The sequence below is a fragment of the Saccopteryx bilineata genome, chromosome X (assembly GCF_036850765.1).
Source record: "Saccopteryx bilineata isolate mSacBil1 chromosome X, mSacBil1_pri_phased_curated, whole genome shotgun sequence".
Classification (NCBI taxonomy): Eukaryota; Metazoa; Chordata; class Mammalia; order Chiroptera; family Emballonuridae; genus Saccopteryx; species Saccopteryx bilineata.
In genome coordinates this window covers 119772659-119794912 of record NC_089502.1, presented here as the reverse complement: position 1 = coordinate 119794912, position 22254 = coordinate 119772659, and the positions used below count along the sequence as shown (strand labels likewise).

General features: G+C 39.7%; 1 protein-coding gene across 5 annotated transcripts in view; it reads right to left on the bottom strand.

Moving 5' to 3' along the window:
- The window catches only part of DMD (dystrophin), a 2360554-nt gene that overhangs the window by 1163950 nt on the left and 1174350 nt on the right, over positions 1–22254 (bottom strand). The gene's annotated exons all lie outside the window — the stretch shown is intronic.

The following is a 22254-nucleotide window of genomic DNA, read 5'->3' as shown; positions in this document are numbered from 1 at the left end:
ATAAAGGTTTCTTAAACATGGGTTATTCTGGCCTCATATATGTTAAACTCATTTAAAATACCGAATTACAGAAGATTAATCTTGAAGATCTAAGTCTTGAAACTGCTGCCCTCATTAATTCCTCCCAACTGGTTTGCATATTTCATTATCGTCACACCAAGTATCTGATCCCCCCATTGACCAAAAAAAGATATGTTGGTGGGAAAGTATCAATAACCATGTTAGAGGAACGCCTAAGAGCCATAAGCCCATTTGAAATACAGACCTCTAGGGATAGAAAACCTCTAATGAATGAACACTTCATGAACAATGCAGGTGTGACAATGTCAACTCTACAAAGGAAACCCCAATCCATCCACTAGACATTTCATTATACACAGATGCTGAGTGACTGATAAGGACAAGTTTCGCCTGCATTAATAGGGGATACCCTTTAAAAAAATAAAAGTTCTCCCTTCTAGAGTAGAGTTGGTGAGGCCAAAGAAAAGGTAGCCTGCAGACAGAAGCACACTGTTTAATTTCAGGTTCTTAGAGAAACAAGACTACCTCTGAGCTGTCCATGGTGCTGCATTTGACCAGGCCTTCATTCTGCATAGTGTCTGCTTTGTGGAAATTCTCTAGGCCCTGGTTTACAACTCAATTTGCTGTATGGTAGACCTGTCAACCTTCCTGTCACCCCTATATGTAATTACTTAACATAATATATAGTCTCAGCCTGCCTATTGCATAACCAGTTCTGACAGTTGTCTATGATTCCGTGGGTGAAACCACCAGGAATTCTAGTTTGTCAGATCTTGGAGGGGCCCAGGCATCTGTATATTAACAAACATCATTATAAAATTCTGAGGAGGAAACTGAAGTCCTGCTTCGACTCTACTTTCCCCAAAGTTTTGTACCTGAATCTTCAGTGAACTGGCCTGCGGTGTTTGTAACAAGGCAATGGTTCGGATATCACTAAACTGTTCGATTAGATTTCACATACACCATTTGGACTTAAACCTTTGAAGCTTCACTTATGACATTGTTCCAGTTTATAATTCACTTTCTCTATTTTTCCCTTTTTAAATCATATCTAACTTTTATGTAAACCTCTTTATTGAATTCATTCTTCAATACTCCAAAGCTAAAAAGCACCATTTTTTGGAGTCATATAGACTTCGATTCAAATTAATAACTGTGTCAAAACACCTCACTTAACATTATGATAGAGACATTTTTTGCTTACTGGTTAAATGAAAATAGTAATATCTACCGCACTGCATATTTCTTGGGAGGGTAACACAAGATAAGATTTCTAAAACCTCACACAGTACTGATACACAGTATCATATAAGTCCCCTTTCCCTTTCTCTTCTAGAACCCCTTTAAATATGTGCACTCTTTATTACTTAATTTCATCTAATTGACTCTTGTTTCTAGCATTTGCCTCATCAACTAGCCTTTAAGATTCTTGACTAATAATAGCCATTGCATACTGAGTGCATCGTGGATAGATGCCAGGAATTAGGCAGAACACTTTGCATATACTGGACAAGAGGACTCAGCTATTGTCAGAGCTGAAATTCTAAATCTCGAGCCCTAGCTCCTAACTCCTTTGCCATACTAAAGTCAGTGACCATTTGGTTTTGTTCCTGCCATGCCTCAGCCAAGTGTGTGGCATGTGGATAAATTGCTATCAGAGTCTTTTTCACTGTATGAGAGAAAATGCATTATCTATACCCTACTCTGTTGAATAAGCATCATCATCAGTCCATTCAAAAATGACAGCTGACTTCCCTATCATTTAGCCAATAAATGATTTAGGACACTAAAAGAAATCTTTTTGGAAACCAAAAGAGATAACACAGCTCCTGGACATGCTAATCTGCTCTCCTCAGAGTGTATGTACTAGAAAATTTGAGAATATCATTCATTTTCATTCTTTTCACATTTTCCAGAGGGATCATTAAGTAGATGTCCCCTGTTGGGTTGACAGTTGAATGGGATATAGAAGACTCACATCCTTTTTGCTAACCTAGGCTGCTTCTACTAACCTCGCCATATTCTTTTTTTAAATTCATTTACTGATTTTAGAGAGAGGAGAAAGAAGAGAGAGAGAGGGAGGGGGTCACTGACTTATTCCTGCATGTGCCCTGACCAGGGATCTAATCCACAAACTTTGCATATGAAGACTATACTCTAACGAACCAAGCAATCCAGCCAGTTCACCATATTCAAATCACTATAATAAAACATATGCCTCAGCCTCATAAGAAGGCACCAAAATATTACTATCTAAGTTAACATAATTATAGGGCCAAGTAGAGCTATATGCTTCCACATTCTTCAACAGAAATTCCTCAGGATTACCACAGTTAGAAAGAGTAACCCAGTATTTTCACTGAAAGATAGGAAACCTAAGTTTTAATAAATTAAAACATACTTGCTATATAATGCAGTAATAGTTTTGACATACATGTGGTTTGTAAAAATCATCCCATAAATTCCTTTGTAGGCCCTGGCTGGCTGGCTCAGTGGTAGACCATTGGCCCAGCACATGGAAGTCCTGGGTTCAATTCCAGGTCAGGGCACACAGGAGACATGACCATCTGCTTCTCCACCCCTCCCCCTCACCCCTCTCTCTATCTCTCTCTCTCCTCCCCCCACCCCCACCATGGATCCAATAGTTCAAGCAAAGATGGCCCTGGGTGCTGAAGATGGCTCCATGGCCTCAACCTCAGGCACTAAAATACATATCTCAGTTGCCAAGCAACGGAGCAGCGGCTCAGACTGCCAGAACATAGCCTGGTAGGGAACTTGCTGGGTGGATCCCAGTCAGGGCGCATGTGGGAGTCTGTCTCTGCCTCCCTACCTCTCACTTAATAATAATAATAATAATAATAAAAATATTCCTTTGTAATGATGAAAATGTTCTGATTCTTGAGTCAGGTGGTGATTATAGCAATCTATGCATGTAATGAAATGTCAAAGAACAACACATAAAAATATAAAAAGTGCATACAAAACCTGGTGAAATTTAAGTAAGATCCAAAGTTTAATTAATTGCATTACGCCAATGTCAACTGCCTGGGTTTCATAATGTGCTATATTTAATGAAGGTGTTACCATTTGGGAAAGTTCAGTACCGTGTACATAGGAACACTTTGTACTATTTCTCAGCTCCTCGTGAAGGATTATTTCACAATAAAAAATTAAAAATATTTTTAGATCCGGTGCCTTTTAAGAGAAAGTAAGAGGAAATAATTAGAGAAAGAAGAGAGAAAGGGAAGAGTCTGGCTAATTCCTAACAGTAAGTTTTTTTTTTAATACTTCAAACAAACAAACAAAAAAGAAAATATAGATTGCTTTGTTATGTTTTGAGATGTCTATTTTCATCAAAAGAAGATATGAATGAATTTTCTCTGTGCAAGGGAATGATACACTAAAATTACTTATTAACTGCCATTTTAGTCTTCTGTTTACATATAAGTTCTGTAAACTGGCCAACATTGTGTCACTAATCTTAAGTTATGGCTGAATTTTCAGTAGATTTAAAGATGTGATTAGAATGCACTTTTTACAGGATGTTGTAAGGTAATGTGCTGCTATGCTATAACTAGAAAACTGCGTCTCCTCTAAAAATGGAACTGAGTTGTTCCTAAGATGTTGAACTGAAGTGATTAAATGGACTGAATTATAACATATTGATTATTAAACAATCTGGCCACATTTACATTGTTAATTTTTTTTAATTTAAAATTATTTTATTGATTTTAGTGAGAGAGGAAGAGGGAGAAAGAGAGACAGACAAGAACATTGAGCTGTTCCTGTATGTGCCCTGACTGGGGATCGAACCGGCAACCTCTGCTGCTTTGGAATGATGTTCTTAACCAACTGAGCTATCCAGCCAGGGAATTGTTAATTTTTTTTACAAGATTATTCCATGGGACTAAAACACCACCAAAAATACTTTAAGCTGCATAGAAAATCACCACACTGCTGCAAAAAATGTAAGTTCCAACAGAGAAATTTATGAGACGATTCAGTTATCAAAAGACATTAGACCCGTGATGGCGAACCTATGACACGTATGTCAGCACTCTGTGCCGGAGGTCTGTAGGCCAAAACAACAGAATTCTGGCACAGAGTGTCTAGTTCTGGGACTTCCGGTTAGGCCGTTAAGGGATCTTTGACCTCACTTCTGGCCTGGGGAGCAGGGAGCAGTGGAATGCAGCGGGGGACTCATCTCTGGGGGCCCTGTGATCGCCATTACCAGCAACCACATAACCACAGCAACCATCATCCAATCTACTGTTCTGGGGTGTCCTGGATTTCTAACTGACCATCATTACTGAGAGAAGTGAGGGGGAGGCTGGGAGAGGAGAGGGCCTGTGCTATGGGTGCGTTTCCCACCATTAGAAATAGCGGCAGCCATCTTAATTTACATAAGATGCAACTTGCATAATTTCAAGACAGCATCTGGGCTCAGGTGTTTGTCAACTTGAGGTTAAAGCTTGAGAATCTGGAAAGGTGCCACTTGGAGAATCAAGAGAAGTGCCACTATGAACAGGAAATTTGGAGTGCCTGGAACCGATTACCAGACACTTAGCACCCAGAAAAATACAGCAATGGCTTTACTCACAATTTTTCCCTCTCCATACTTTTGTGAGACCTTATTCTCAGCGTTAAATAATACTAAAACCAACAAAAGAAACAGATTGACAGATGAAGTTAGTAGCGCTTGCTTGGGCTGGAAGTGTACAAAATACCAACCTTCAATTGAAGATTTAGCCAATGAAATTCAGCAACAATAAAGTCACTAATAGGCAGGTTAGTTAAAGAATTCCGCTTCCCCCTCACTTATCTTAGTTCACGGCACTCCACACAAGTTAAGTAATATCAAGACCAACAAAAGAAACTGACTGACAGATGAACAAAGAAGTCACTAAGCAGGTAAGTTAAATAATTAGTTTTTGGTTTAATAAATAGTTATATATTACAATTATACATTTTTGTTATTTAAATTATAAATATCACGAAATTAATAGTTTTTTTCTCGAAGTGACACACCACCCGAGTTATGCTCAGTCTTTTGGCGAATTTTGACACACCAAGCTCTAAAGATTGCCCACCACTGCATTAGACAGTCACTTTTCAAAGTTTATATTGATAGAATTTTTTGTTTGCAAATTGTTTAGACAAATACTTTTTCACAATTATATTGGTCATTAAAAGAAAAAAAAAGGCCATTAGTCACTCTCACCACTAAATTTTGCTCATACAGGCAGATGTAACCTACAGCTGTGAGCACAATTTGGTTTATAATCTTGACAGGTTCACAACAGTCAAAAATATACAGATAGAGTTTTGATCACCTTATCACTAAGTCCATCTCTGCCTATGCAGTCACATTTAGCATTTTAAAATAAATAAAAATAGTTAATTCTCCACTTCTGAATAGCCTCAGTGTGCTCTGTTTACTGAATGGCACTTAGTGTGACTCACGTTAAGACTACCATTATTATTTTCCTTTGGTTCTAGGTCTCCTAAAACAGTTTATTCCCATTTTTAAGAACTGTTTGTTAAAGAGTACTTATAAGAAAAATCCAGAACTCAGAATGGTGTATACTATGCACATAAGATTTTACCTAGTCTCTCAAATTATTAATAGAGGTATTCTTGTACAAAGATTTTTAATTAAAAATAATACTCTATGGCTGCTTCCCATGAAATGGTGTGCCTTAAGGTCCCTTGTGAGGATAACAGGCACTAGATGCAAACGTTTCTAAGAAACTCAACCTGTCGAGTCAAGCTGCCCACACCAGAATGGCAGGATGATAACAACGAACGGGAAGAGAGATGAAGACAAAAGATACAGTGAATGTAGGTCTCACTGCCTTGACCCGTTCATTCGTTCCATAAATACACATTGCGGGCTGACTACAGGTCTAGTGCTGCTAGATTCCAGGAATAGACTGATGGGGAAACTGACAAGGTACCTTGCCTCTTGGTGCTTACCTACAATAATATGAGACACAAAAACATAGGCAGAAAATGAGGGTCCCAGAGAGCAGAGACAGGAGCCGAGTTATAGAATAGGTGCACGGATGGCAGGCGGAGGGGTGCTCCTGAGCACAGGGCCAGCCTCTCCTTGGTGCCCTGGGGCTGTAGAGAAGAAGGGAGTCTGTAGAGGAAACTTCTCCAGAGAGACACTGCAGGCCGCATGAAGGCTTCCCACATTAAGGGCGATATGCTGACTCTCTTTTGTTTGGATATTCTCTGAGGATGACACAAGGGAACAGTTCACCCTACCACTTCCCCCTTCACTGTCCTTCCAGCCTCTGAGCAAAAGAGGTTTTAACAAAAGGCTTTCAAATCTGCTTCTTTTACTTGGACCTGCCAGTTTCCCGGGGTCTCCTTGGATGTTATCTACACTATCCACCTCACCGAAAATTTGGGAAGATTGAGCTGAGAATTTGGGAATATTGATTAAGAAACATGAACAGCCTGTTATATTTTATTTATTAATGCAAGGCATTCTAGTTGAAAGAAAATCTGATTCATTCCATGATGATGTGGAGCCATCCCTACCCTTCTTAAAAAAAAAAAAAAAAAAAAGAGGAGAAACCACTGTGTGCGCTTTGAAGTTGGACAGACATAGTTCTGTATTTCAGAGCTCTCACTTCTTGCTGTGTGACTTTGGAAAATTACTTAATTTTCTGAGCCTCGGTACTCTCAAAGATATATTAAAGCTAAAGCTCTGCACATGATTGCTGGAATAACAGCATGCATATCAACAACATAGCTCTATTCATTGCCACCGCCGCCATTAGCTTTTATGGATCTATTTACTTTCAGTGTGATCTGGTCGATCCCTGAGTGTTGGTTCAGCATTCAAGCCTGCTATTTTACCTGACATTCCCCAAATCACCCTTCACTCAACATGGACTTCTCCTCATCCTCTAGGGATAGCAGCCTGCATCCTGCCTCTGGATTTGTCTACACTGCTTGGAGCATCTTTTCAATTTCCTCTTCACTACATGGAGACAACTTTTGTGGGTCTACCAGACCATGAAATCAAAGGCTGCGTTCATGTCTTACTTGTTTCTGGTTGTATCCACAGCACCTAACACAGAGGCCTGCATTAGGAGCTTAATACAAAAAATATCAAATATGACTAAATGTTGGAACAGAAGCTCCCCACCACCACATGACACTCTTCCTAACTACTATATACAACTGCACAAGAATTTATTGCTCTGAATTCCAGTAAAAATCATTGAGTGAAGCACACCCTTTTGACAATCTTCATATAACAGGATAACATATTTTTGCAGCACAGTTCAGTCTCATGGAGCAGAAAGTGTTGGGCCGCCGGTGACGTTCACTAGTCAACGACTTGATCCTGCGCAATAAACCCATACAAGTCAGATAACGACAATTAATTGCATGTTGTAAGTTGTCCGGTTCTCTCACTATGATTAAAAGTACAAAATAAATCCTTATATTTTAAGTGTCTATTAGATACTGAAGATCAACGTTCACTACTTGGTTACTGTGTGTAACCCAACATCACTTCCAACATGATTTAAAGACACAGAAAAAAATCTTAGTGCTGAGTCTAATGAACTCTTAAAGACTTGCCTATATGCCACAAATTGTAAATACACCATGAATAATTCTCTGACTCGACTTCAGTTCTCTATTAAGATCCAGCATTTGAGGTCATGATGTTTTCTGGAAATCCAGAAAAATCTAGGTGATACAGTTATAGAAGATGCTGCAACTGATTTCCCTCCATCACATAAGTTGCCATAGAATCATCTCAACTCTGCCACCTTTAAAGCTTAACTTTTCTCAGTCTTGGCCAGTTAGTTCCATCAATTAGAACATCATGCGAAAACACCAAGGTTGCAAGTTCGATCCCTGGTCAGGGCACATATGGGAAGCGGCCAATGAATGTACAACTAAGTGGAATAACAAATGAGTATCTCTCTCTCTCTCTCTCTCTCTCTCTCTCTCTACCTTCTTCCTTCTGTCTCTCTAAAATTAATCAATAATAATAGTAAATAGCTTAACTCTTCTCCATTCCACTCATATGGATTCTCACCTTTCCCATCCAGGTTTTAATGGAAGCATGTAAACCATTCCAGTACAGGCTGAGTCTTTGGATGCCATCATGAAAATGGTCCGGATATGGCCCTGGCCAGTTTGCTCAGTGGTAAAACGTTGACCCGGCATGTGGATGTCCCAGGTTTGATTCCCAGTCAGGGCACACAAAAGCAACCATCTGCTTCTCTATCCCTCTGCCTCACTCTTCTCTCTTTCTCTCTCTTCCCCTCCTGCAGCCATGGCTTGATTGGTTCGAGCACATCAGCCCCAGGCACTAAGAATGGCTCCATGGAGCCTCTGCCTCAGGTGCTAAAAATAGCTTGGTGGGGAGCGTGGCCCCAGATATACAGAGATCAGGCCCAGACAGGGGATGCTGGGTGGATCCCATTGGGGCGCATCCAGAAGTCTGTCTCTCTATCTCTCCTCTCACTTGGAAAAGAAGAAAAAAATGGTCCAGATTCACCATTACCTTTCCTATTAAATTAGTATCAAAAGCAAAGGCATACTAAACCTTAGCATGTTTATTATGCAGAAGCTGTTATAGAGACACTCCCAAAGTGACATTGCTGATAAAATAACTTAAAATCTGATTTAAATAAAAGTTGCTTATGTTACATTTATATAACTAGAACTTAACAGTAACATATGGGGATAATATTTGAAAGTTGGGATTCATTTTATAATGATGTCATATTATAATAAACTTATAGGCAAGACCAAAAGAGTATACTCTTCAGGATCTTTGATAAAAGAAAAAAAGGAAACAGAATTATAAATAAAACTATCATGGCTAAAGAGCACATTTAATTTTCATTATGTTAAATTATATATGTGATTAGGCAAGGGCTTACTTGCCTTTCAAAAATAAAACCCACATTTTGAAATGTATAAAATCATAAATAAGAAAACAAATGAAATCATCAGGGGCTCAAACAACATGATGGGTGATGAGGACATAAAAATAACAAAGGTTTATGACTGGCTATAGCCTCAAATCCATGTTACATGTGTGTTGGTTCTTTAAAAATCAGTCATTGTAGGAATTCTGTGGAAAGTGGGCTTATTACTGTGAATAACAACACTATTTCCATAACTTGCAAGACATAATAAATAAGGCACATACACACAAACATATTGTGAATGGCAATACCATACTCAGTCATCGGGGCTGTCACTGTAATGTGCCCGGTGTGCCTCCACTGATGCTAAGTTTAGTGGCATTTGAAGTCTCTTAGAAGAAAACAGTTGCAAAGAGGTGGGAAGAAAAGGTGTTTGAAGTTCAGCACGGCGTGCTCCTCGCAGTAGCGGAGGGCTCCAAGGGCTTGCTGCTCACTCACACTGCGAGAGAACTATGTTAAAATGTGTTGGTATTCTCGAAAGCACCAGTTCACCCCAAATACTGTATTTCGTGGACTTCTAAGATAACAGTGATTTCCTGTAACTTAAAAATCACAAAGAGCAAAACAATGCCATTTCTCACTCCATTACATTATCTCCATGAGAATGTGCATTCACATTTTAGATTCTGTATAGATTACTAATCACAGTGCATAATAAACACAAACATATGTCAGAAAAGCCACTGCAGTATGGCCTCTTGAAATTCACCAATTGAAATGAATAATATAAATACAATTTAATACTAATATCACAGGTATTATTTTCCTATTACTTTCTTTTCATCGGTTGTGATTTTTTGGTCGGGTTATAAGAGTAAGACACCAGCATATTTACTAATCATACTAGGCTTAATATATATATATTAATGGAAGCCACATGAAATCTAACCTATAAAATGGAGGAAAAATGAGTAGCCCTATAGATTGTGGAAAGAGTCATATGAGAAGGCCCATGAAATTTCTTCAAAAATAACTATTAAGGACTTGCCAAATTACTATCACGTTATACTGTGTAACTCTCTTATTTAAGATACTCCTTTTATATAGGCATAGAACAGTCTTTGGTTTTTTAATTCTCACTGTGGTTGTATATCAAGAGAAAATTAAAGATTCTTTGTCAGTTCTATAATTCTTTTTTCTTTGGTGACAGGGATAGAAAGAGACAAAGAGAGGGACACATAGGAACGGTCAGACAGGAAGGGAGAGAGATGAGAAGCATCAATTCTTCGTTGCAGTTCCTTAGTTGTTCATTGATTGCTCTCTCATATGTGCCTTGACCACAGGCCTTCAGCAGACCGAGTAACCCCTTGCTTGAGCCAGTGACCTTGGGTCCAAGCTGGTGAGCTTTTGCTGAAACCAGATGAGCCCGTGCTCAAGCTGGCGACCTCGGGGTTTCAAACCTGGGTCCTCCGCATCCCAGTCTGACGCTCTATCTACTGCGCCACCACCTGGCCAGACAGTCCTGTGATTCTTTAAAATGCATTTATTTAACTAAAGACTGTAGTTAGATAAAAGGTAGAAATAGAGATGGAGAAAGGGAGGGGTAGGCAAAGGGGGCAGGGGGAAAGAAAGTGCGAGAGAGAAAGAGAGAGAGAGAGAGAGAGAGAGAAAACTGAGATGAATGGATGGAAGGACAGACAGGTCGACAGACAGCCAGGAGGATGGATACAGAGCCTATACAATCTTTGTCAAATTACTTAACTCCTTTTCCTTCAGTTTTATGAAATATAAAATGAGATAATAATAGTACCTATTTTATGGAATTGTTATTAAGGTAGATAATCCTGACACAAAGAGTTCACCAAGTATTGATTATTTTGGTTTTTAATAGTCTGCCCCATATTTCCATGTAGTTTTTTATTGAATTTATTGGGAGGACATTGGTTAATAAACTTACATAATTTTCAGGGGTTAGATATAGCCTAATAATGAGAGTTATCAGTTACTAATCACCCTCTGTATGTCTATGCATAGATGTTTTACAACCCTGTGAGACAAAGACTCATGAAAATAATCTTTTAAGGCAGTGGTCCCCAACCCCCAAGCAGCGGACTGGTACCAGTCTGTGGGCCATTTGGTACCGGTCCACAGAGAAAGAATAAATAACTTCATTATTTCTGTTTTATTTATATTTAAGTCTGAATGATTTTAAAAAATGACCAGATTCCCTCTGTTACATCCATCTAAGACTCACTCTTGATGCTTGTCTCGTAAGTTCGTCAATTATATTTAAAAATATCACAGTTTTTACGCCGGTTGCATAATTTTATTTTGTGCATTTATCTGTCCCACCCTAAAGGCCAGTCCGTGAAAATATTTTCTGACATTAAACCGGTCCGTGGCCCAAAAAAGGTTGGGGACCACTGCTTTAAGGCACTTATTTTAGGAACCATTTTGCAGATGAGAAGAATAAGCTCTAACATGTGTGTTTAAATTGCCCGGATCTTAGAGCTGGTAAGTTGCCCAGACAAGACTGAAAACCAGAAGCAACAACAGCAGGATGTCTGCTCCGGCCCCAAGGTTGACTTGCTGTGCAATCTCAGCGCGCCTCCAGCCGTGGAGATTAAGGAGACAGAGCATGAAGGCGCTGAGCAGAATGTCGGAGGCAATGTAACCCCATGTAAAAGAGCTGCCTTCACCGTTAGTACTGGTACCATTATTATTATGTTCTTTATCATCCACATGATCATCCTCATCTATAACATGAGATCTTTCCATTACACCACTATTATCTCTTCTGAGCACATACATTTATTTTACTTTTATGTAGCAGGATTAATGCAACAAATTGAAAATTTTGGCAGTGAACTCACAGCAATGGCTGCAGGATCCAGTATCTAATGTTTACCTTCCTTCTCTCACTATGTGCAGCTTACTTTTCCCCCCTGTAATATAATATATTAAATTCATCTTTGGAGCATAAGAATCAAAATGGTATCTTCAAATAATATCTTACTTGTACTGATAAGGTTCATAGAGCTTATTAAAGATTATTTGATTTTGACATAACCTCTACAAAATCAGTCCAGAATTATTACCTTTCTTTCTTAACTTTTTATCATGGGAATTTGTAGATGGATAGAAAAGTAGACAGCACAGTACAATAAACTTCCATGTGCCTATTACCCAGCCCTAGCAATTATTACCTCAGTCCTAGTCTTGTTCTTCTATGTCCCACTGTCACAATACACTCCCACACTTAGCTTTGTATTATATAATTCTGCATTAGGTCCTAGGTAACTCCTTCTTTTGATGTTTGGGATACTGAATTAATGAATTACATTAGGTGACAAAGCTCATAAATCACAAAGTTATTCTTTGAATATAGAGCTCTAAATAGTTCTGTTTCATTCATTCTCATCTTATTAGAGGTACTATATCTTTGATAAATGTAATATGCAGTAAACTAACTATATACTTTACTGATTCACATACAACTTTGGGTAAACTCTAAAAACACTTGATTGTTTGGTTATATCTATAAGTAAGTATTATCTCATACTTCTACCTAAGTAGATAAACTGATAATTGACAAACAGATTTTTAGGAACAAATATACTATAAAATAATATAGCTGTATAAACTCCATTGTAAAGTGAAGGGAAAAAATAAGTAGTAAATAGGAATTTGTGTGTGTGTGCGTGTGTGTGTGTATGGCTGATGTGCCAGCATAGAGAAAAGGCTAGAATGTCATATACCAAAAGTTACTTGTGGTTCCACCTGGTGCTTAGATTTTCTTTCTTTCTTTTTTTTTTTTTTTTACAGAGATAGAGTGAGAGTCAGAGAGAGAGAGAGAGAGAGAGAGAGAGATAGGGACAGACAGACAGGAACAGAGAGAGATGAGAAGCATCAATCATCAGTTTTCACTGATTGCTTTCTCATATGTGCCTTGACTGGGGAGCTACAGCAGACCAAGTAACCCCTTGCTCGAGCCAGCGATCTTGGGTCCAAGCTGGTGAGCTTTGCTCAAACCAGATGAGCCTGTGCTCAAGCTGGCGACCTTGGGGTCTCGAACCTGGGTCCTCCGCATCCCAGTCCGACGCTCTATCCACTGTGCCACTGCCTGGTCAGGCTAGATTTTCATGGTAGCACACTGATAAGAAAGCTAGTAGACCTGCCATCTTACCCTTTGGGTTTGAATGCTCACTTTGCTATTTGTGAACTGTTAACTCAAACAAATTACTTAATTTATCTGTTTCTCTACTTCCACATTTTTAATGTAGGAATAATATTAATATTTACTTTACTGGTTTATTTAGAAGATTAAATAAGTAAATCCATGTAAACTACTTAAATCTATGCATTTTATTTAGATGATATTACATTATTATTATTATTATTATTATTCCTATTACTATTTCTCTTACTACACTGAAGAACTGTATTACTTTCGAAATAAAACAAGAATGTTTAAGTAGTTGAAAATGAGGAGAAAAAGGTTTGTTGGGATATTTTGAAAATTAACTTTAAGTTCATTGTTGCTTTATTAATTGACAGTGTCTTGAAATTGTTCGTATCGCTTTCAGTAAGTCTGTCAGGAATAACTAAACATCAGGTCCTTCCTATCCCGATTCAGGGGCGCCTTGTGAAGCAGCTATCAAGACTGCAGAATAAGATGGCTTGTTTCTTCTTTTCCAGAATCCCCTCCTTCTGATAATAAAATGATTATTATAAAAGACGATGTGATCCTTCTTTATACATGTAGGCTACAGACATTCATAAATACAAAATAAATTCCTACAAAATGAAGCAGGGATGAATCTTTGTAGAAATACCATAGCTAAATATACATTCCTAGCAGTATATTTTAAAATTAACTTCATTGACACGAGTAATGCTAACTAACTTGTACTCCTTTGACTGCTTCTGACGACTTTTCTTCAAAAGTTAATAACTTTTCTAAAATAAGTCAAATCAGGCAATTTGATGAATACAAATTGCAGCAATTACACCACTGCTAAAATAGTTTCTGAGCATTATAACTAGAAGAGTTCACTTGGCTACTGTCTTCACTCTAAAGGCTTTCTCTAAGGTGGTGAAAATAATCAGGTGAGAAATTGATACGCATTTTCTTAGACACCTCTTTAAGAGACAGAGTGTGACATTCCTACTGAAATCTACAAATCCTGAAATTAGCAAAAGGCAGCTACTGCTAAATACAAGCAAAATGCCATTCATCTTTTGAAAATTGATCTGCTGAGTCTAGCAGAAATGTCTCCAAGGTTTTCTCTGGATGAGCCAAGGCTAAAGGGAATCAGGGCCAGCAGCCAGGCAGCTAGCGAGGCTCCAGTCAATTACCTTCGCTTCCGCGCTGTAAGTTTTCAGTGCCTGTAAGTGATACTTCTTGTTCTTTGCATCTGAATTGGACATGTTTAGTCAACATCAAGAGAACTATATATACAGTTCGTATTAGACACCCAAAAGTAGCTGTAATAAAAAAACAGGTGATATTTAATGAGCCTGAGTAACTGCCAAATGCACTTCTCAAGAGTTTATGTGTCTCATTTAACTAGTTCTCATATTTACTCTCTGAGGTAGGCAGTGCTAATGTGACTGTTTTACAGAAGAAGAAACTCTGGCCCAGAGAAGTGAATAGCCTCTGAGGTATACACAGATAAAGTATTCACGAACTATAATGTTCAGATGCTGCTATAAATATAATGTGCTCTGGAACAGCTGTGCAATGGGTATTTGTGGGCTAATGGTTGAAATATTAATCGCAAGATAACTTACTAAAGACAAGGAACAAGGATCTGGCAAGAATTGGCTTGCCCTCACGTTGGCCACTTCCTGAGAGAGTTTGGACATTTTTACCAATAAATGTCACATTTAGAGAATATCTTACTTCAGGTTTCCTGAAGGGGCATTCTGAGATAAGGCTTTGCCTAAAAGTGAAAAACAGGACATGTTTCCCGGGCACTGGTAAGGGAGTGGAAAATTGACACTGGGAAGAGAAAGAGTCCCAGTGACTGTGGCATGAAAGTTGAGGATGACAGTGTAAGGCACACTTCTGAATTGCTCAATTGGAGCTAAAAGAGCTCAAGTATTTATGCCTCTACGACCAGCAGTCATTGACTAAGGGCTTCCTCCACACAGAGGCAGAAGTTCCAAGGCACATTCCGTCCCAACCTTGACCTGCTGGCTGCTAAGGGAGAAAAGTACCCCAGGAACAAAGGAACAGACACGACAAACAGAACTCATAGACACAATCAACAGTATGGTGGTTACCAGCGGGAAGGGGGGAGGGGCGGGGAGTGAAAGATAAAGTGGGTCAAATATATCTTGACAGAGGGAGACTTGACTTTGGGTGGGAAACACGCAACGCAATGTGTAGATCAGGGGTCCCCAAACTACGGCCCGCGGGCCGCATGCAGCCCCCTGAGGCCATTTATCTGGCCCCCGCCGCACTTCTGGAAGGGGCACCTCTTTCATTCGTGGTCAGTGAGAGGAGCAGAGTTCCCATTGAAATACTGGTCAGTTTGTTGATTTAAATTTACTTGTTCTTTATTTTAAATATCGTATTTGTTCCTGTTTTATTTTTTTACTTTAAAATAAGATGTGCAGTGTGCATAAAGATTTGTTCATAGTTTTTTTATAGTTGGGCCCTCCAACGGTCTGAGGGACAGTGAACTGGCCCCCTGTGTAAAAAGTTTGGGGACCCCTGATGTAGATCATATGTCACAGAATGGTATGCTTGAAAACGAGATCATTTTAATAAGCAATGTCACCCCAATATAGTTAATAAAAAACAGACACCAAGAAATAGAAGTGGAGCACTAACATCATCACTTATAGAGAATGTGTTTCTTCATTTGAGAATAAAAATAATTTGGAGTGTTATCATGAGTATGAGAAAGAGTGACGCGTGCATGGCACTTAGCCCGGGCACTGACACTTAGCGATGCTCAACTGCTAGTAGCAATTATATGTGGCACTCTGTTGTTGTGAGGATGGAAAGTAACACCATGATGGAATAATGCAAGCACACAGCTCATGAAAACTTCAATGTTGCTACCACCAATTATTTTTCCACTTGCCATCACTAATACCACGGGTGGAATAATACCTAAAGAAGGATACCACTGGGTTTTTTCTTAAGTGAGAAGCGAGAGGCAGAGAGACAGGATCCTGCGTGCACTCCGACCAGGATCCACCCGGTAAGCCCCCTATCAGGTGATGCTCTGCCCATCTGAAGCTGTTGGCCCATTGCTCAGCAACTGAGCTATTTTAGTACCTGAGGCAAGGCCATGGAGCCATCCTCAGCGCCCAGGACCAACATGCTCCAACCTAGCCTTGGCTGCGGGAGGGCCAGAGAGATAGAGGGAAGGGAGGGGGGAAGGGGTGGAGAAACAGATGGTTACTTCTCCTATGTACCTTTACTGGGAATTGAACCTGGGACATCCACACCCCGGCCGATGCTCTAACACTGAGCCAACCAGCCAGGGTCAAGATACCACTGTTATATTTATCTCCAAAGCCTATGAGATGCTTGGATAACAAGCAGTACTTGTGGAGGTGAAAGTGCTAGTCCAGGTTCTGAGCATCAAAGAAGGGGCAACATTCTCACAAGCTTTACTGCTGCTATAATAGTAAAGACAAAAATAGGCCCTGGTTAGTCGGCTCAGCAGTAGAGAATTAGTCTAGCATGTGGAAGTCCCGGGTTCGATTCCCAGCCAGGGCACACAGGAGAAGCACCTATCTGCTTCTCCACCCTTCTCCCTCTCCTTTCTCTCTGTCTCTCTCTTCCTCTCCCACAGCCGAGGCTCCATTGGAGCAAAGTTGGCCCGGGCACTGAGGATGGCTCCATGGCCTCACCTCAGGCACTAGAATGGTTCCAATTACAACAGAGCAACGCCCCCGATGGGCAGAGCACTGTCCCCTAGTGGGCTTGTCCAGTGGATCCCAGTCAGGCGCATGCGGGAGTCTATCTCTCTGCCTCCCTGCTTCAAAGTTTAGGGGAAAAAGGACAAAAACAAAATGAAGTACCTACTTGTTAGCTATTAAATCTAAGATGTTGCCTCTCCTGATGACACCAATGAGAATGATGGCAATGGAAAGGATGTTTCTGACTTCCTTCATGATCTCTTATATATTGATATTCCTTTCAAAGTTGGTGATGAAAGCAGTGAGTGAGTAGTGCCTTCTGCTACCATGAATGTGAGCACTTGTTCAAAAGATCTTTAGAGGTGTGACCTGTGGTGGTGCAGTGGGATAAAGCATCAACCTGGAACACTGAGGCCCCCAGTTCAGAACTCTGGGCTTGCCTGGTCAAGGCACATATGGGAGCTGATGCTTCCTGCTCCTCCCCCTTCTCTCTCTCTCTCTCTCTCTCTCTCTCTCTCTCTCTCTCTCTCCTCTCTGAAAACTGAATAAAGTCTTAAAAAAAAAGATCTTTAGACGAGTACAGTCAACTTCAAGGAAATCAGCTAAGGAGAAGGGTATGCAAAGCAGGCTTTTTGGGTCTAAAGGAACTTGCTGCATATCCTCACCCTTGGATGAAAATTTAGGCTTGAATGAAAATGAATGGAATTATCTTAGCCAATGTCACCCCAATAATTTCAATGAAAAAAGAATAAGCAGGAAAAACAGACAATAAATGGAGATGCACTCATTACCTAGATGTTAATATCAGAGGAGGGGATGGGAGAATAGGACATCGTTCTCTATGTGACTCTGTCATGTCTGACTTATACCAGTGAGCATGTATTACTCTCGGACTTTTCTGATGCTAAAAAAAGTATTAAAGAAAAAACTGAGATCAATTTAGAACAGATAAAACAGCTGAAAAGGGGCTGTAGTACATCTTAAAATGCTCTCTTGATTATGCCCAAAATCAAAAAATCTCAGGCATTTTAAGAAAAAAAATACTTTACTTTCCCTGCTCTCCCAGATAAGTAGTATGCTTGAAATGGCTAAGAAAGTGATAAGATGACTGCCATATCAGGGGTCAGAATGGCTTTAGGGGCTGCTCAAGTTCGCTGGTTATACACCTGTTTAAGAACCAGAGGATGAGTCTACCTTTTCCTTCTTCTTTTGCCTCCGGAGGTAAGAGGTGTGGCCAGAGATCAGTGACAAAGTAACAATCATCAAAGGAGTTAGCCCAGCTGTCTGTTTTGTAGGTTGAGTCTTCTGTAGGCATTGTTGTTCTAGTCAGACCATGAGACAAGACTGCTCCTTCTAGGAAACACCCTGATTCCTTCCTGTTATCTATATTTCCATAAGCACAGGCAGCAGGAGTTAGCAATGGGAACCCTAACTCCACCATTATCTCTAGTAGAGGTAGTTCATAAACATCATTCAAATTTCATAATGACCCTTATTCATAGACAGATATTAGAGATACTCACAAACAGGACAATGACCCAAGATTGACTTCTTGTCGTTTATCGGCTATTATGGTACTACTTTTTCTCCGCGATTTTATTAGAGATACACTCCATGTCATTACCATGGGTGCACCAGTGCTTTTGTTAATTTAGCACTTTCAGACTGCATTGACTTTTCCATATAAGTTCAAACAGATAGTGGTTTAAACAGCCCTGGCCTGTGACTATATGCGTGCTTGTGAACATGAATGTATATGCACACATGCAAATACACAAATGGCACAAACAATATTAAATTCAATTTGTTCAATAATTTAACTTATTCAACAGAAAAAAGGGAAAGAACGAGGATTTTGTGCATGTTCCCATTACAGTTTTCTTTAAGTTGCATACCACACCTGAACACATCGCAATGTTCTTTTAAGGTAGTGAATACGTTCAGTTTGGAATTGGTGACTGTTTGATAGTGATCTTTTAAAGATGGAGATATTGTATAAATGGATAATTCTCACGCTTTGCAAGAGCTGCACGCATTCTGTTAAAAAAGACTGGTGGTGACCTGTGGTGGCGCAGTGGATAAAACGTCGACCTGGAAATGCTGAGGTCGCTGGTTTGAAACCCTGGGCTTGCCTGGTCAAGGCACATATGGGAGTTGATGTTTCCAGCTCCTCCCCCCTTCTCTCTCTCTGTCTCTCTCCTCTCTCTCTTTCTCTCTCCTCTCTAAAATGAATAAATAAAAAATAAATAAAAAATAAAAGACTGGTTTTCACTAACAACTTTTCTCCTTCTTAAAATATTGTACAAGGATCTTTAGTTTGATCGCAGTGCTGGACAGTTCCTAAGGTACCTCGAGAAAGAAGGTCTCCGGGCTTCCCTGGATTTTTAGAGAATAAAAGACACAGCACAAGCTCCTTGAACCTATATGTGTCTCTTCATTTAGCTTTCTAAATAACACACCCACAATACAGACGCCCACACATACACATATTTTTCTACTCAAAATCAAGCAGACACATGTCATGCCCTTTCTTTTACTGGCCATAAATCTGTGCTTACTACATTCTCCAGAGAATAAAAGTGCTCTTGGATGTTTGTTTTAAGATCAATGTCATTTTAAAAGTAAAAAAAAAAAATCCTAGGTTTTGAAACTGCAACATCAGATGGGAAAGATTACCTTCCAATTATTCTGGACAAAATCTTCTACAAATAACGTCTTAAGAACTTCCAGTAACTCTAACACATCCAAACATGGGCAAGAATTCAAAAATGACTTGAATATCATTTCTTCGACCTTTAAAGTAAATCAGTAAAATAGAAATGTATTTTGTACACTTGTTTTGAACCTGTGCTGGTTCGTCTTTATTTTAATACATACAAAGGAAACAATATCGTGAGTTTTAAAATACATATCTGTGTGCGGGTCAAATGGTACCCTTCCCATGCAGAGAACTGTATTCCTTTCCAAAGCGTTCTTATTAGATAAGCTCTTGGACATATTTTCAAGAAATAACAGGTTCCTTAGAGATGCTTCTGTCAGTTTAGTGATTTCAACTGAGAGCAAGGGAATATATAAGAAGAGAGGAATTCCTGGAGTGTATTGCTCTACTTTTAATTTACATGAATTTATAATCTTTGTTTTTATTGTTTGTGCATAGAAATTTTCTTTTCAGAAATAGTTTTATTAAGGATTATTTACTAGTTAAGTAAACACACTAAAGAACACTGCAAAGCATTATTTTAGACCAAATCTTTTCTAGCCTCCACAAGGCAGAGGCACACTGAAGGCAACATACGAGGGCACTCAGGCTTGGACTAGTATGGCTATTGTTGGACCCTGAGCCATGAATCCCTTTCAAAAATCACCAAAAACTTAGCTATAATCTCGATGATACACAATACATAGTGCAGCTCCCGAGGAAAGGACCCACATTCCTGCAACCATTTACCTGCGAAAGAGGGATGTGTCTTAAGTGAAATCCTCCATGATTTGATATTTTGTTTTTGAACTTTACAAGCGAGACTATCCTAAGGAATTCAGCGCTTTCCTCACAAGACCAAAGCAACAGTGCATGAAATTGAACTCAAAAAGAGCACCATTCTGTGTGACTTCTTGGCTGACACAATTTAGATATTTATAGCTTTACGAATGGGCCACTGGAGAAGAACTTGAAGCTTTCTCTAGCCAGGAAGGATTAATGAACGTATGCACCTGGTAATTACACCACTCCATCTTCCTGAAAGCCGTCACACTGCCTCCACGGCAGAAACTATCATGAAAATGCATTGAGAAATATCAATCTGCAATTCCACAATTTCATCTAAATAGTAAAACTTGGTATCTTTTCTCCCCACACATTCCAGATGTGATCACATTGACAGCGTTTAAATTTAAAGCACAGCAGCTGAATGTCAGCCTATTATTGAGCATGCCTCATTTTCAAAGTAAACCTCCGGAGAGCAAAACGGGGTTATAAATACAGCAACAAATTTTGACAACAATCACATGTACAACAGAGCGCCCGGAACTGTTTCCTCTTCATTGAAACCCAGCGTATATTGTAAATAATCCATTTGCTACGAGGCAGAGGCATTTGCCATGATTAAATCACAACCCAGGCGAATAAAGGGAAAACTTAGAACTGTAAAAACCTCTTCCAAGTTCAGTTACCTGTTTTGGGCTATCTTTTCTCAAGGCTTCCTGGAAGCAAAAACCTCACTTAATAACTTTTTTGAAGTAGAAATAAAAATCCTCCTAGTTTATCCTCTGACCATATGTCTTTTACAAAAGTACCTGAAAGGAAGAGGTGTACAGTGTCAGCCAGTCCGACTCAAATAATTTATTCCAAAGACATTTACATCTTAAAACTTGAACAAATCAAACTTTGGACAACAGTATTTTTGCTCAAATAAGACACCAGAGGGAGGTTAAACCTAGTGCTTCCTAATGTGGTGGTATAAAGAATTGGGATGTTTTAAGGACGGCAGCAGTATATACAGAAACTGAAGGCAGCTTTCAAAAAAATTGAAGGTGCTTTACACAAAGCCGATTTTTATGATAAAGTTTGATGCTACTCCCATTGAATGTTAATGACTGCGTTAGTAAACCAGCGAGAGAAAATCCTACAAGCACTGATACTAAAAGTTAATTGCTGCCTTAACACACAGGCACCAAGATGCCCTGAAGTAGGAGTCTCTTAAAAACACCTTTAAAAGCAGAAGAGGGCACAAGCGTTGAAAAAAAGAATCGCCCGTTCCTGTGAAACTCTATTGTTCCCTGGTAGAGTGCAGAAGAGGAATTGGTCCAGGAGAGGGAAGTGCATACGAACTGCCCCCTCCAGAGGAACCAAACAAATTGGCTACAAGAAGGAGACTTCAGAAGCTGGACAACCAGAGATGCTCAAAGAACCTCACATTTGGGCTACTTGCCTTCACTGCTGATTTTTTAAAAATTTCCCCTACAATGATGTGGGTTAACTTGCGAGCAGAGAAATAACAGAAGAATGTCTTGTGGAATGCTATGACCCCTGCCCCTTTATTCTGCCTCTAGCTAGCTAGTGCAGTATCACTTAATCCGGACCTCAGCATTCCAAGTACAAAGCATCTCCTCCCACCTCCTGCTCACACGCTCCTGCATCAGAATAGAAGACTTACATAGAGGCAGCCAGACCCACGGAGGAGCACTTTCCTCTCAACAGATGTCTTCTGGCTTGTAGGCACTCACACACACACAGACACACAGACACACTATTGCCTACCTTAATGAGGTGTGCGAGAAACCCTCTGACGGTCCCCACGAGGGTTTTAGTTCAGAGCAGCAAGCAATGCCTCTGCACAAAGCTTTGCCATTGCTAGTGTGAAGAGAAAGAGCTGCTGGGATGCTGAATGGCACATCAGCCAACTTTGTGTGTAGCAAGGGCTCCAAAGAAAACCTGGGCTGA